The 16612-nt window shown below is 41.5% G+C and overlaps 1 long non-coding RNA gene across 1 annotated transcript; it reads left to right on the top strand.

Moving 5' to 3' along the window:
• The first annotated feature begins 2758 nt into the window (after nt 1-2758).
• LOC123970301 lies at nt 2759-16354 on the top strand. Its single transcript, XR_006824922.1, has 3 exons — nt 2759-2908; nt 14802-14873; nt 15875-16354. It is a non-coding gene; the product is annotated as an uncharacterized LOC123970301 (long non-coding RNA).
• The last annotated feature ends 258 nt before the right edge of the window (nt 16355-16612 follow it).

The raw sequence follows: 16612 nt of genomic DNA on the forward strand, positions 1-16612 counted from the left end.
AGGAAAGAATGGCAGAGACCGGCGTGGAGGTGGCGTGTGGTGCTTAAGAAACCTTTCATCAAGCTTACCACTAGCCTGTGGTGTCTGCTCCTTTGGCCAGTTGATGTTGAGCTTAGCTCTCCACCTCCAGCAGCACGTCATAGTCGGGCGCCGCCAGATGACGCCGCCCCGACACCCGGAAGTCATCGTCCACTGCGCTGAGCACGTCCGCCTCCTCGGAGTCGGATTGCTGCAGCGTCTCCGGATCCAAACCGCGAGCGGGAGAAGCCGAGAACGGGCTCCCGAACGAGGAAAGGAAGCGTCGGAGCCAGCGGATGAAGGTCGGGAAAAAGCCTCAGCCGTCCCGAAATCCTCCGACAGATCACGCTGTGAACCCCATGAGTGAAGCCGCCGGGTCGCCTCAGCAGCCACAGGGCCCGCACCACGGGGAAAACACATCCGGCTATCCTCGGAAAAGAGAGCCATTCTGTACCTCAGTACCCGCACGGAAAGGGCTTCGCAACGGGCGCAGGCAGCCCCCTCGAGAGCTGCCCGGGCGTGCTCCATCCCCAAACATGAGACACAGATCTCATGAGAATCTCCATCCGTGATGTACCGAGGGCAAGAAAAAAAAAAACACACCTTCTGTACATCTGGTTGCCGGACATGCTGGTAGACTTCTTCTTCAGGTAAGACATACTGCTTGTAGGACTGGAGCTTTCTTCAAACAACATACAGAGCGCCTGCTGAATAGAAAAAAGCTAATGATGAGTGTGTACAGGTGTGCTTTATACTCCTCCAGTTATTCCGTCACACCTTACCGTTCTAGCAACAAGCCAATAGGATTGGAGTGATTTCATTCACGTTCAGACCTGCTTCGCCTAGAGGCGTTCCCATAGTGTCATAACCGATGCAGTTCGAGTTCCCTCGAAGGGGAACTGTCGCTTCGCACTCGATCCGTTTTGGCCTGTGCTTCTTCGGTGCAGCTTTGTCGTGTATTATAGGTATACGATTATTTTCAGTGTTGATGTAATGTAAACTTTTCTGTGTCCATGTCCCAGTTGCTAGTTTAGCACCATTTGCTGAAAAAATTACCATGGCTTAGTTGCTACGTTGAGACTAGCGTTAGCCGTGGCCATTCTGTGGTTGCCATGTACATCTAACTAGTTTAAAGTCCGTGTAAGTGTTGTTGCATAAATACTTGTGTGTTCATGATGCACAGTTCATAATTGCTGTCATAATTTCATGTAATAAATAAAAAAAAATTATTTAATGTAAAATTAAAAATGTTTAAGAACTAAAGGGTAAAATAGGCAGCTGAATAAGACGTGGTCAACAGTGTATTTAGTCCATTTTATGCGTTTACGCTTTGTCCCGGTGTGACACCAAAATGTGTGATATATAGATTCTGTGACCCAAATGGCAAGTTAAGCGCCAGTGGCCTTTATAAGTACTTGGTTATTGTTGGGAAAACATCATCGTTTGGTTGTAGTCACAGAATCTGATAGGTCACAGATTTTGGTGTTACACTGGAACTAATGTTCTCTGATTGTGTTACAGCTATGACGGTTTAGTCGGCGCACTGTTTTGGGTTCCAGTGGAGCAGATGGCTACGACACTTTGTTAAACTGAATTAAAAGTTGCAAATATCGATGTCTGAAGTCAATGCAGACAGTCAAATGGACTTTCAAGGGACTTTAAAAGATTTTATACCTCTTTTCATGACAAGCGGCCAACGAGGTATTTTACCACATCTTCTTTATTAAGCTAGATATTGTTTGTATTTTCCTTTGCTAAGCTATGCATTGTATAATGCACTGATATATTTGCACTGTGTTCATTTATAAATGTAGTTCTCACGGCGTGAACGAAGCATGGATGTATCAGAGAGACCAGACGTGCCCACAGCAATAAACGCCCGTTTCAAAGAACCGATCTGTGTCTGTGTTGTTGTGAAGAGAGCTACAGTCCGTGTAAAGTCACACATGACATGACACAAGACATGAAGACTTCAGAGTTAAATCCAGTTATTGAATGTTGTAGAATTTTTGAGAGTTGTTTATTTTTCTATTTTTTATAGAGTTTAATTTAATTTAATGCAATAAAAATCTACAAGTGCTTGAAGTGTGTAATATTGTCACAGTCACCCCTAGTCTTTGTTTGTTGTGTTTTCCAGCTGTTTTCATGGTTTCAGTCATTTAGTTAATCTGCATCACCTGTGTTTTGTTAATTACCATCATCATCATCTGTTCCACCTGTGTTCAGTTAATCAGTGTTCATCTGTGTTAGTATTTAGTTCCTTCAGTTCAGTCAGTCTTTGGCCGTTCTACTTTGTAGTCTTGTTTAGTGTGTGTACAGCCTATCTGTACCTTTTGGAGTTACTTTATTAGTAAAACGTTTGATTTGGAACTTTGGACTCCTCCTCCTCCTCCTCCTCTTCTTCTGCCTGCACCACACTGTGATAGATATAATGTAAAACTAAGTTTTATTTTCTGAAATAAGGCATACTGGCATAGTAACCCAAGTTAGGTTATTTTTGACCCAACTCCTCGGTTAAAAAGGGACAAACTAATTTATGGGTTATTTCAACCCAGATAGTGGGGTTGTTCTTTTGACCCAGAAGTTCGGTTATATTAACTACAATGTTGGGTTTTTTTAACCCAACATTTGGATCAAGTATTTAACCCAGAAGTTGGGTCATTATGGGTTATTTTTGACCCAGGAGTGTTTAGTGTATAATCTACAGCGCCCGGTTAGTGTCACAGAAACACAGAGATGTCTGAAGCTCTTGGCAAGCGACGTTTATCACCATCCCAACCACCTGCTCCCAGCAAGAACCCACGTCCCACGGCAAAGAAAAGAAGCGCTATGAAAAGAAGCAAAATGATTAAATATTGGCGTAGCTTTTGACCACTGGAGACAGCTCTTGGTGAGTAAAGAGATGTGCTTTGATGCTAAACCCGCAACGTTTCTTTTAGACTGGTAAGCAACATCCAAATGTATCCTTAGTGCAACTCATAACACAAACCATACCAAAAAACATTCCAAATGGCATCGATGTATGGTTTTGATGTGGCTGTTTTCTTGCTACTATGGTCTTGCTAAAACTGAGCTAAGCAAGCTTTAATGTAAATTATAGGCCAATGCCACACGTTAAGATTTTAAGATAGGAGTGTTATTTTCACCGACTCTAAGTTTCAGCAGTTTGGTCGAATTTTGCATATCCTGCTGTTAGTTAATAGTTGGCTTTTTTTTAATAACTGAATGCATGGACCCAGTAGTAGACCAACTAAAAGAATGTCGATCAGTTCACCATATTGTAACCACTTGGCATTACTGTTATGAAATGATGCAAGGTTAGGAGTAGAATGGGGTTAGGGTTAGTGTTAGCCAATCAGAGGGAACGTAGGGGGCAGGACTTTATGCAAAGCTGGCGTCAGTCAAGTGAGAGTTGTCGAAAAATGTGAAGGGGAAAAAAAATATCACACCTTTGCATTCAAATGGTAAGCTGTGAGAACACTGCTGCTAGGTAAAGACAGCATGGACGCCAGAATACTCCTCATTGTTCTTCCGACAATAACAATTTAGCAAGCTAGCGTGCAGGAATGCAGGAAATGCAAAGGCATAATGAAAAGATAAGACTGTTGGGAAATATCTACGGAAGACCTAAGCGGCCACCCATTCAAATAATTTTTTACTCTGTTTTCCCGTGATCTTGAGTTAACAACTGTTGTTTTCCCGTGATAACGCGATCATTTTCTTGTGATCTTGAGATAACAAACCATAGCTGAATACAGGGGTCAGCAGGTACATTTCTTTACAATAATTTCAGATAGAATATCAGTGACACTGGTTAGCTCAGTTGGTAGAGCACAGGGCTTGCAATTGCGTGTTCAACTCCTGCTCTCAAGGTTTTTTTTTCTTCTTTTGTGTGTTTTTTTATGGAGCACCTGAAGTCCCATGAGATTAAATTTTTTTATCTTGTTCCCACAAGATAATTATCTTGTGCGCACAAGAAAATCTTTGCATACTAAAAGCATGCCAGACAGTTGTTTTGAAGACCACAGGGGTAATTTGATGATTTGCTGTATGATTGAGGTATGTTTACATGGCAGCCTTCATTGCTTTATTTCATAGTCAGTTAACTATGTTTTTGGTGGATAAGATAGCTTTCTGCTTCTAGCTCCTTTTTCCTAGGCTGAAATATTCTTGCCCCACTGATACTCTTATGTTAGGTGACAACAATTTGAAAGTTCAAGTTATTTGCACAGTTATCTAGGATGGTTACTAATTTTAATTTGTATCATAGCTGTCATAATATTAACAGCTTTAGGCCAATAATCTGCTGAGAGAAAATGGCTGGAGAAATCTTGTAGCCTATAAAACTGAAACATGCTAGCTATATTATATCTGTGCTATTCAGTCATGAGTCCTGACTCGCCAGGTATGGTGACAGCAGGACATGTTAAGGAACATGCCTTCAGCTAGGCACGTATCCACACGTCTCCCTGTTGATCTCTTGTAGTTTTACAAATGAATAACTGTTGTTTAGCTAGGATATTAGTGGCAGGAGCCTTCTTGCTCAAGACAAAAACCTAGAGAATTGAACTAGGCTGGATGAACTACAACGAGGATGAAGGTGATTTTAAGCAGGCTCAAACTGCAAAAGGAGGAGGGACAAGGCATGTAAGCATAGATAGACATACAAAAGTAGGAGAGATCAAAACTATGGCAGAGAACTTGTTTTTCCCAGAAGGGAAATCAAAGTATCTGAAGCTCAAAAGTCTTCACTCTGACATGCGGGATATCTGTCACAGGCCGGTTGATGAAGAATTTACCATTGAAGAGTTGTATGAAAAAACAAAGGTGAAACTACTGAGACTGTACCTTTGCACCAGAAAGCTGGAGAAGGGACAAAGAAATAGATGATATAGTAGTCACATGAACAAAACAGGTGTATTGCGAGACTGCTTATCTAAATTCTGGAATGAGTTCTACAGCAGATGCACTGTGGGTGCCAATGTAAAGGCCCCCTATCTCAGACACGAGTACCAAAGCCATGAGTGGTAAGCCACTGGAAGAATACTTGTCAAAGGCTGGCTCACAGTAGGATATTTCCCCATTCACCTGCCCCTTCCATTCTTGGAGGAAGCCATGTATGGTATCACCTACAGGAGTATCAGGGAATCTTTCATGTCCTACATATCAACACCAGAAAGAGAAGTCTTAGATAGAATAGAATAGTTTAGTTGCATTACAGTAATGAATGTGGAGCATTTTGGTTGTTGAATACAATATATAAGTAATGCAATAATGTCTATTACTTTGCGTTCCTGCTGCAACCTGCCTTTGTTCAGTGGACTGTCAAGAGTCAAACAAATAACTTTGGAATAAATGCTGTGTAGGCTACTATTAAGGGAAAAGTTTAAATTGAAGCTGAAGAATCTGACAATATAGAGGAAAATCAGTTAAGGTTGAGGGCTGGCACATCTTCTGTTTTGAGTGCAGTGCTGTGTGATACACTTTAAATTTCCTGCATTTCTAAATAGGCCTAATGTTACTTATTTAATGAAATTTCAAATGAAACATCTAACTATGTAAATAAGTTCTTTGCTACTGATGACACGAGTGAGAAGTTAAGGTGTAGTTCTTAGGCTAAATCTACAAAAAACAAACAAACAAAAAATCTAGTCATTGCTTAGTTGTATGTTGATAACATTCCTAAGTGTTAGATACATATCAATAGCTTCCATGGGGCTTTTACTGGGGAACTGTAAGCCCAGTTCCTCCACAATCATACAAAGATCAAACTTATCTTCATCACAAGCAGCTGCAAAAGACACATCGTTTTTTGGACATATGCAGCTCATCTTGATAAAGTGGCATGGCACAGTCCTCAGTGTCCCATAACTCTGGGGTGCAGTACATCACATTTGGGATTCCATGTGGCACGTTTGGATTGGAGGCAGGTCGGATTCGGTGTGCATTCCAAACATCTTTAATGTTATTGAGAAGAAAAGGAAAGGAAACAGAATATAGGATAAACACATTAATCACTGAATGACATGTCATGAGTTTTAATAGCCTTATATAATGTTTTGCAATCATCCACTTGTAACTGCATTACCAATAATCATACCTGAATTATTCCCATTACGCACAGCTGAAGTATCGCCTTGTCCAGTAAACGTCCATCAAACTCTCCTTCGTCCCATAGCTCACCAAGAAGCTGGATCCAATATTCCATACCCTCTTTCCGGAGTATGCTCCACCAACTCTCAATGTGTTGGTTTGCTGTACTCACTCCAGTGAGGTAGCTTCGCTCTCCCGACCAAGTTACTCCATGGTTTAAGCATAAACGCTGCTGTAGCTCTCGTACAAGGCAGTTTTCTGTGCCACGGTCAGTGCTCAGACGTTTGGGACAGTTACCTAGTGATTCTAAAGCTTCTACAAAATATCCCCCAATAACTCTTGGGTCACTGCTGTTTTTGTAGGCATTCAGCCAAATTATTTTCCGAGAGAAGCCGTTGATACATCCATTAATACACACACAAAAAGGTTTTAACTTGTCACATGAATCAATGTGCCAGAGGTAATTGGGTCCCTTTGAGACGGACTGTCTCCTGTGAGGTCTCCGTTGTTGTCTGTATGCTGACCCCGAGGATCCAGCTCGGCCGGTATGATTCTCACTTTTTCCTTTTTTGCCTCAAGGCCATTTTCTTGGCATTTCGTAAACATCCATCCATATCCATGCATCTTCCTTGGACCCTGTAATTGTTCATGGATGAAGTCAATGACATGGCCTAAATCTGCATAGCCCCTCCGTCGGCTGAGTCTGCTGTCTTTTAGTATGTGCAGCAAACGATTCCTGCTGATGACAATCCTGTGTCTAAGACCAAGAGCAGCAAGAATGTCATTATATGACATTCTGAGGCTAAAATAAAACTTGATTAGCTGAGTTCTTTACATTACATGGTGGCAGTAAACATCTGAAGTCCAAAAAGACACCTATGAATTTATAGTAAATTATCTTGTGCGCAAAAGTTATTATCTTGTGGGAACAAGATAAAAAAAAGTAATCTTATGGGACTTCAGGGGCTCCGTAGTTTTGTTATTTTCCTCTTCAACAAAGTTGTTATGAAGAGATTCAGGAGAATCCGAACTTACACTTCCCAACGGCTATTTCAAAGGTTCGGAAATAGCCCTCGTGTGTAATGTGTAATGTTAAATGGATTCCCCTGAATGAGAAGCACAGGAATTACCTCTAACTGTGAATGATGGGGATATGAAAAGTCCATAGATTGATGTATGAGGACCAATTACTGGGATGAACATAGTCCAGCAACAGTCTCTTCATAAGAACTTTGTTGAAGAGGATTATGAAAAAGATTTTTTTTTTTAAAGTTGGATTACCATGAGGATTGATTGAATATCCCACTGAAATTACTGTTGAGAAATATTCCTGCTGACCCTGTGTTAAACTATTGTCTTGTTTTCTCGAGATCACGAGAAAATGATCCCATTGTAACGAGAAAACAACAGCCGAGATCACAAGATAATTATCCCATTATCACGAGAAAAATAAATAAATATCAACTTATTGAGATAATATGTCTTATCAGACATATTATCAACTTACGAGTAAAAACTCTTTATGCTAAAATTTTAATATATTAACTTACAATTCATGGAAAAATTTACTTCCATGTCCTCCTTTTTTCTGAAAATGTCAGCAAACACATGAACATGAACCGCTTTCAGAAAATTTCCACTTCCGAGGTCATGAATGACACAAGAGGGGGGGCGTTCATATGGACTCTTCTTGTGAACATGGTAAACACGACCCCATTTGAAGGCACCATAAGATAGAACGCTGACGTTACTGTTTTATGCAAATACAATGTAAACTGAAGCAATTTGTCTGGCCATATGGAAACGTGCCAATAGTTCCGAAAGGGTTTTTCCCTATTCTGTATTCACATTAAAAAATATTCTTAAAACGATATCCAAAAGGTTACTTAACACAGACATGCTGGATTCTCTCGGATAACCTCCCTATAGGTTTATATTATGGCCACCAGTTTAAAATCAGAATTGAAAATAAAACACAGACCCAAAGTTATGGAATTCACCCTGAATTCGCCTTGGCAGTGTACATCACAGAATTTTAAGCTGTGACTGAGAGGTTTCTTGCAGAAATGCACCTTGTCTAGCTTTTATGTAGACAAGCTTGTACCTTCAACTTTTTGCAGTTGTAAATCTTACGTACTGATGATTTAACCAGGAGAGTTTCCACAACTCCAAGACATAGAAGTGCTCCAAGTGTGAGTCACCATTGTTCATGATCTGAATGAATGAATGAATGAATGAATGAATGAATGAATACCCCCCCCCCCCCCAACACACACACACACACACACACACACACACTTTGCAACTCCATACCAGGAGGAGACAGCAGGGCATGTGGTTTACGGAGCTGATATGTATGCTCTAGCAGACAAAAGAAACATGCTATTTAATTTCAGTTGGACTTTAATCCAATGATTTACACTAAAGTTTCTTTTAACACTGTGTGACCTGTGACAACTGATCTGTATTTGAGCGGGTGCATACACACACACACACACACATGTACACAAATACTAATTGACGCACCCAAATGTACAGTACTCATACATAACCATTAACAAATGTCCACATACACACAAACGCAAACGCACACACATATAGACATTGCACCCCAGTAGCAGACAACAACATAACAGACAAAAGATCACGTTAACAAACTCCCACACACAGTCACTTCCCTGTGCCCCATTACTTCAGTCTGACTTGACAAACAGCTCAGCCATCCTGAAACAACAGATAGTATCTTCTACTGGATATTTTGTGTTTTTACATACGAAGGGATCTGTACACAAACATTGTCAGCTCAGCGAGGATTAACGGGCTCCACACTGCTGCAAGCATGACACAGGTGTCAGATCTCACCTGTGTACTATCAGACACAAGCAAATATGGGAGAGTAGACGTTATGAAATGCAAAATAGATGTTTGTCTGTTCTTCACAGCCAAACCTAAAGTACACAGTTTTGATGGAAATCTGTCTGTTGGAGTGTGACAAAGAGTCTGGCTAATGTATCAACAGGCCAGTATTACCAGCTGATATCAACCTATCATAGATAAATCCGGATCAATGTATTTGTTTGCAGTAGTGGTGGAATGCCGCTAAATATGTTTAAAAATGTACTTAACTTGAATACTTGAGTAAAGTACTTGTTTCCTTTTTATGTTACTTTATGTGGGGTCAAATAATAAATGAAGCTCGATGGTAAAATAAGAAATGAATGCAGCAAGACCCAAAAAGGCACCGGAAAGTTTCGGTTCTGCAGAAGGTCTTTATTCTTCAACCAGTAACGAATAAGTTTGCATCAAAAATGCTAACATAACTTTTTTTATGGTAAAACGCTTAAACAAAATCAAGTCAGTCAAGATAGTTCAGATTTGCATTTGAATGGAGAACAGAAAATAGCCAAAGACATATGTTTAGCAAGATGGTGGAACATTAAATAAAATCAGCTGAAAAACTGTATTGAAACTGCTGCAGTTGTGCAAAATATATTATGTGAGTGTAGTAATGAGTTGAGGCATACAATATGTGCATCATTAACTCTTAAAGGAGATTTTTTTAATAGTAGTTCTGCATTTTAGATTTTAGGTTTTAGGTTTTTATGGTGCAGGGCAATGAGAGGCCACGGTCACAAGACAGATTTCAACATTACTCATTCTTCTCGGTAAGAGCTTTACCTCTTACAGAGAAGAGGCAAGGGGATGGAAACGACTCATATTCGGGAATGATGGGGTTGACAAGAACGCAAGAAGACAGATGTGACTAAGAGGAGGAACAATGGGGTGGAGGCATGATAAGGAATAAGGGAGTACAATTGTGGTATCAGAATACCCTTATGTTTTCATCACTTTTGGGAGCCCCACAAAGGCGCCACTTTAGTCTTGGGGGAGTGGGGGGCTGTAGCTACATAATACAACTGTGACCGCTGTAAGTTAGTTAATCACATTGTGGCCTGTTTGTTGTGTGAACTTATTGTCTTTACTCTTGTAAAATAATCAAAGACTTACCTACAGTAATCTCTTTCACAACTTGTGTTTTTTTTTTTAGCTTTGCTGACAAATTAAAGTGTTGAAGAAGAAAAGCCATCCAGCTGAGGTTTTAATTTTTATCCGACAGTTTCCAGTCCAATGCCATTGGGGCGGACAGCTTACACCTCCCATCATATAAAACCATTCTTGATCATTAGCTTGTGGCTAATAGCTATACGAGCAGGTTGGTGTGTGTGTGCCATTTTAAGAACCATGAATGAATAATATAACTTATTACATTAATGAATGATGCTGTCAGTTAAATAATTAAAAAGAAAGTGTAAAAAGAAAAGCTTTATACTTTTCCCCCAACTTCCCATCAGGTGGTAAAATATTTGTATTTTTTGCCCTTTGAAGACGCAGTGAAAAAAAAAATACATTTTCCAAATTCCAATTATTTCTGTCTGTTTATTTTTTCAATTATTTCTTCCTTCTGACATGAGATGTCATTACGTAATTTTTGGCGCACACACGCAGGGGACACTGCATCAAGTATAAACCTAGGGCCTTTCCGAAACTAGACCTTCGCCACTTCCACTCCGACACGGAGTGAACTCTGGTTGAGTCCCTCCAGGCCAAATCGAGCTCCCTAACCCGTGTCGTGTAATACAGCGACAACTTTCGGACGAACTACCCTCTCTCCCCAGCATAAATAGGATGTGACGTTTCCGCTGCACTCACTGCTATAATACGTGTATCAAATAAACAACAGTGGTATTAAGATTAGTGTGGCATTGCCTCCTGGGTGTGGGCGGACCTTCGGTTCTGGGCCCTAGGGGCCATTGGGCTGTTCTGTCCTTGGGCGGGGTCCTTGCCGCTCCGGACCTGCTCCCTTGTGGGGGGGGGGGGTTGCGCCAGCTCCGATAGCCTGGTGGTGCTCGGAGTGCTCCTGATTGTGTGGGAACGGTGGGGTGGGGGGGTGGCAGTGGGGCTGCCGGAGGGGCCCCGGCGAGGGATTGTTGGACTTTTTGCTCGGGGGTGTGTGGGGGTGCTGCCAGTGCTAGAGGGGCTCCTGCTATAGGCCCTGCGCTGGAGGGACCTGGCGTCCTCCTGCTTAGGGGGGTGGGGGACGGGACTGAATGATGGGACCAGTCAGGAATCTGGTCCCAGTGAGGAGGACCATTCTAGCCTCCCTATGACCTCTTTCACCTTCCTCCCTTTGGACATACACCCTTAGGACTCTGGGGGGTGGGCAGGCTGCAGGGCATTTGATGGGTGGGGCTACTTTATTGCAGCCTCGCCCTTCTTCCTCCCCCAGTGGCTGCCCCTCAATTTTAATTACACATTAGACACAGAGTGCTTGGGGGGTGGGAGGGGCATGATGGGATGTTCCACTACCTGACAGTTGTGGGGTGCCTGTGTCACAACTACCCTCCAATTTTAACTGCACCTTAGTTACCACACACCTTATCTTTACTCCACCATACAACACTTCACAATCCATGACATGCATCCAACACAAAAAAATACATTTACAGAGGCAGGCAGAGGGGTTGAAGGAGTGGGGGAGATTCTCATTGGCCTCGTGTCCTGCCCCTGGAGCCCCGGGGTGTCGGGGGTGCCGTGGGATTGGTGACGGCCTTGCCTGATCTGGGGTGGGCTGGGGGGGGCGTGGCTCCCCTGGCATGGGGGCCCGCTCTGGACCTAGGGATCTGGGGACTCGGGCTTCTGGCTTTTGCGGTTTTACATACATAATTAAATAAATAATAAAACAGACAAAGGAGTATATTAATACTCTCTTGTTAAAGTAAAATCTGTCTGGCACAATATGGTATCCAGGTCATCATACTCTATACCAGGCTGCTGGGCAGGACAGGTTTAAAAAATCTTTTTAAAAATAAATAAAAAAGATTGAGGACTGATGTTGAGGAAAAGTGTGTTTTTTGCAATAATGAAACTGAAAACATTTGTCATTCATTTTGTGTTTGTGTTTGTGTCGAACAAGACTTTATATATTTACAAAAAATAAATATTATATCCTTTTATGAAAAGATTGATATTCATTGTAAAGAAAAGCCTATATATTTGAACCTCTTTAACTTAGCCTATGAAAAATGTTTCATTCACAAATACAACATTTCAATATAAATAATATGGGCTACGTTGTTAACCTGTGAATGGTGACGTGACAATGTTAGTGTAGTTTTGAAATAAAAAATCCTACATGTTAATCGCCGAAGTCACACGGAACGCAAATTGAACAAAGGTCTCCCATCGTGCAGCAAAGGGTGTTTGCTTCAACAAGTCGGCAACGGTGCTCACTCGGCATTTGAGTTTGAGGGCATTTGAGGGTCCGCCACATTGACACGCATGAACGCACAAAAGGAGTGGAAGTATGTAGGTAGAGGGAGTAGCAAGCAGTTTCGGAAAGGCCCCTAGACTAGCTCAACAGTAATGAGAAGCAGGTGTGTAAGAAGGAGGATCAGATAATTAGCAAAAACGGAGGACTTTGAAAACAATGACGCAGATATTCACGTTTGGCTTCCTAATTGGGTCTTATCAGTCATGCAAAGTAAAAACACAATGCTACTAACAGTGTTTTTGTTTTGGTATTAAATGGCATTAAAATATTGGGTTAAATATTGGGTAAAATATTGTATAAAATATTTTACACTTGTACTGTGCAAGTTGCCGGATTTGCTTTGCAATGACTCCCAGTCTACTTTCTGCCACCATAATCGCTTGTACAGAGTTCCACCTTGCTATCAGTCAATGCAAAAAAACCTCTGGTGTAGTTCTTCGCCGTTGCTATTCTTCATTTGTCTCTAGTATTACTTTCTTCTTTAGCCGAATCTTCTGCAACTGAGGAGTAGAGAATCTATTTCCTGTTTACACTGGCACGTGCATGCCCAGTGTATGTTGTAATATAGAACTAACATAACAACTATGAACCAGGCCTATGCAGGTGCATATTGTTATCTGAATAATGTGTCCTTTAAATAGCACCTTTAAACTTTAGACCAGGTCTTTGTAGGTCAATGGTGCAATTGCTGCTACTCAAGATAGCAATGCACCAACAATGTGCCACACCACCGTATTTTAAGACCAACACTCCCATGGGCACAAAGATGGCCTCAAGTACATTTGCTATTTACACAACGTTTCTTTACACAGATGCTTACATCATGTGACCCTGCTCCTTTCTTTTAAACATTTTATTCACATCCCCTCCAGTAGAGTGCTTCCCATGATGTGTGATGTCCCTTTGATGAGTGTGCAAAAAAAGTTCCTCCTCTCTCTCTTTAGACGGCTGTGGCTTTCTGAGAGAATCTGTGTGTGTGTGTGTGTGTGTGTGTGTGTGTGTCTGTGCACATACACTTTATGAGCCTGTTTTTGTCTTCTATCAAAGCATCTCTATACGTGAGCAGCACTGCAGTATCAGGCGCAGTGTTGCAGCTCTTTGGCTCAGTGTTACATCAGCCATCAAACAGATATGCAGCTCTGTAGCAGTTCAGACCAATGTATATATCACCAGAGTCATTGAGGCAAACCAAGCCAAGCGCTCCAGAGTCAACCTAACAAATGCCATCTAAAGAGGGGACAAACCGCAAGACAACCAAAGTAAAAAGAATAAAACCAACTAAGGCAACCCACAGCAAAAGAAAGTGGTGAACTGTAAGAGAACAGACAGACACAATGAATTTAACTCAAACAAGTCCAAACTAACTTGATATGCTCTGGAGACCAGGCTGCTTGATGAGGCTAATCTGAGCAGTCCTGAGCAAATGTGGGTAGGATAAAACATGTCAGAGTAAACCAAACCAAACCACAAAACACCAAAACACCCACTGACAGAGAGCCCAAACATGATCCAATTTAAAACAGCCAAATAAAATAACCAAACTACTGACTGGCCAATTGACTTTCCAACAGTTTCATGCCGATCCATGCAGTAGAAGTGCTCCAACTGTGAATCACATAACATCTGATCCTCATACTTTGCAACTCCATATTTTTCTTATTGTCAACAAATTCCCTCAAAAGACAAAAAACACAACTATTAATTGAGTATTGTCTGTGACTAAAAGTAAGCTGCATTGGCCCTGTCCACACAGTAAGTGAACCCACAGCAACTGTGTGGACATGGCCGATGCAGCTTACTTTTAGTCAGTCCCAAAAACACTGGCCTCCTTTTATTAATACTCACTACAACACCAAATGTGTATCAATCTGTGCCTAAAAATAGTCCCCAACAAAAGCCCTATTTACTTCTGTTTGAGGTTTGTTTTCTAAAACTACAGTGCTGAGACATTTTATGTGAGTACTACTCATTTCTCCTCTTAAAATCTTTAACTTTATATTCACGGTTTATGTGTGTATATTCATATACCAAGGGATTTTGGAAAATTGGAGGAGAGGTGAAAAGTCACTATTAATTTGATTTATCTAGTAATATAATAGGGGAATGAGAGGTTAAATTTGGATTCATCTGATGTCTGTTTCATGAAAAAGTTAAGTTAAGGAAAAGTTCAAATTGTGTATCATCTCGATGAGACAACATGAAATCAATTTTCACATTACGTGAAGTTGGTGCCCATTGTGTCTGTAGGCTTGCAACTTACTGTAAAATGCAACACTGAGTTATTGGAAATGATAAATTGCATTTCACTGATACACATCCTGTACTGGCTCTTGTGCTCAACTTAACTTCCTGTTTACAGCTCCAACATCCCACAAACCCCTGCTCCTCTAATAGGAAATGCTACACACAGACCCAAAGCATGCAGGCAGCTGTAAGTAACATGGAATTTTTGCTTTCCTGTGTAACCTGTGAGACTGAAGTGTGGACATTTGCACAGGATCTTACTTTAGTTTGGGTGTGTGTGTTGAAAAAGCCTACAATGTGTGTACTCTCAAGCACATAGTATGACTGATATGTATGTCATATTGATACTGTTTTGTCATTTGAATGCTCCTTTTATAGGCTGAGACTCTTGTATAATCCTCAGGGCCCAGCTGTTCAAAAGTAATCTGATCGGACTTCGGCTACCAGATTGGATCAAATCTGGAAAATGGGTTGTTCAAAAGAAAAAAAGGATTTTGAAATCGGATCAGATCACCTAATACAATCCTGGTTGTGATCTGGATCAAACCTTCAGTTTGTGTTGTTCAAAACTTTTTAGTAGAATTGGAATCCCCTTGATCCAAAAAATCAGGATGATCCTGATCCCAACATAAGGGTGGATTCAGGGTGGATTTCAGGGAACAAAATGTCGTAAAACTTTTAAATTTTTCCAAATAATATAACATTTTATTATGTAGGAGTCTATTTGCACATTTATTTATATTATGTACTTGATTTGTTTAAACTTAACAGTGATAAAGTAGACATTACCTATAAGCCTTTCAGTACAGTAAAGGGGGGGGGGGTCTGACTGTTTGAAGAAATTGAAAATGGAAAGAAAGGGTTGTGGTGTTTTATTGTACATTTTCTGTCTCTTCAAAAAAAAGTGACCCCCCTGCTGGCTGTTCTACCCATTGGTCTTAATATAATCATCATCCAGATTTGGTAATCCTGAAAAGTTTGTATCTGGATCAAGGTGATCCAATCCAATGTTGGTTTGAACAACTGTGCCCAGGATATGTAAGACCAACTGGATGGAAGTGAACATGTATGTTCTTGCTGTGTACTATATACTTGTTTAAGGCCCTGACGTGACCATTTTTGACTCTTTGATAATGCTGTGTTCCTCTAAAGATTCCCCCTCCTGCCTTCATTTTTTTTGTATGATAGGAGGAAGACCATGCGTGAATGCTGAAACAGGATCCTTTGTTTTCAACGAAAAACAGCTCATGGGGAATTTGCATGGTAGGAATTTTTTCACTTTACAAACACACAGGAACAAAATCATAGACAACTGCTTCAGTTATTTCTTTATCAGTAGACCTACCCGGGGTCATATTTGTCTGTGCTTTAGCTGCAGAAGAGCTGACATAAAAAGGATAACAGGGACCACAGAAGGAAAATTTCTGGTAAGATCTTGGACAGAGAGGACCCAAATGCAGCACTCTGAGGGAAGGAGGTTTGAGGGAAAAAGGGTGAGAGGGACTGGAGTGGAGGGAGAGGAGGACATCAAGGAGCCTGGGGGCCAGGGAGCTGGGGAACACTGGCGCCGAGGTAGCGAGGAGCGGTGGGAGGACAGGGAGGACGCCGTGGGGGAGGTCCGAGGAGGAGAGGGCCGGTGGATGAGCCCAGCCAACTGAACAGAGGACGAGGGTGAGTGTACCTGTAGGGTAAATGTGAGAGTAAAACAAGAAACATGAGAGCCTGAACATGGAGGTGGCACCGGGTATGGAGCAACGATGATCAAGTGAGGATGGTGTGGAGAACCGGGGTTGAAATACAGGCAGTCATGAGGTGATTACTGGCAGGTGTGGCAGGCTGACGAGGTGGCTGATGAGATGCAGGTGCAGGTAGTTGGCTGGGCTCAGGAGCAGAGGGAGAGAGAGAGCTCACAGGGGAGAAAACACA

Source organism: Micropterus dolomieu, linkage group LG04, assembly GCF_021292245.1.
Source record: "Micropterus dolomieu isolate WLL.071019.BEF.003 ecotype Adirondacks linkage group LG04, ASM2129224v1, whole genome shotgun sequence".
NCBI lineage: Eukaryota > Metazoa > Chordata > Actinopteri > Centrarchiformes > Centrarchidae > Micropterus > Micropterus dolomieu.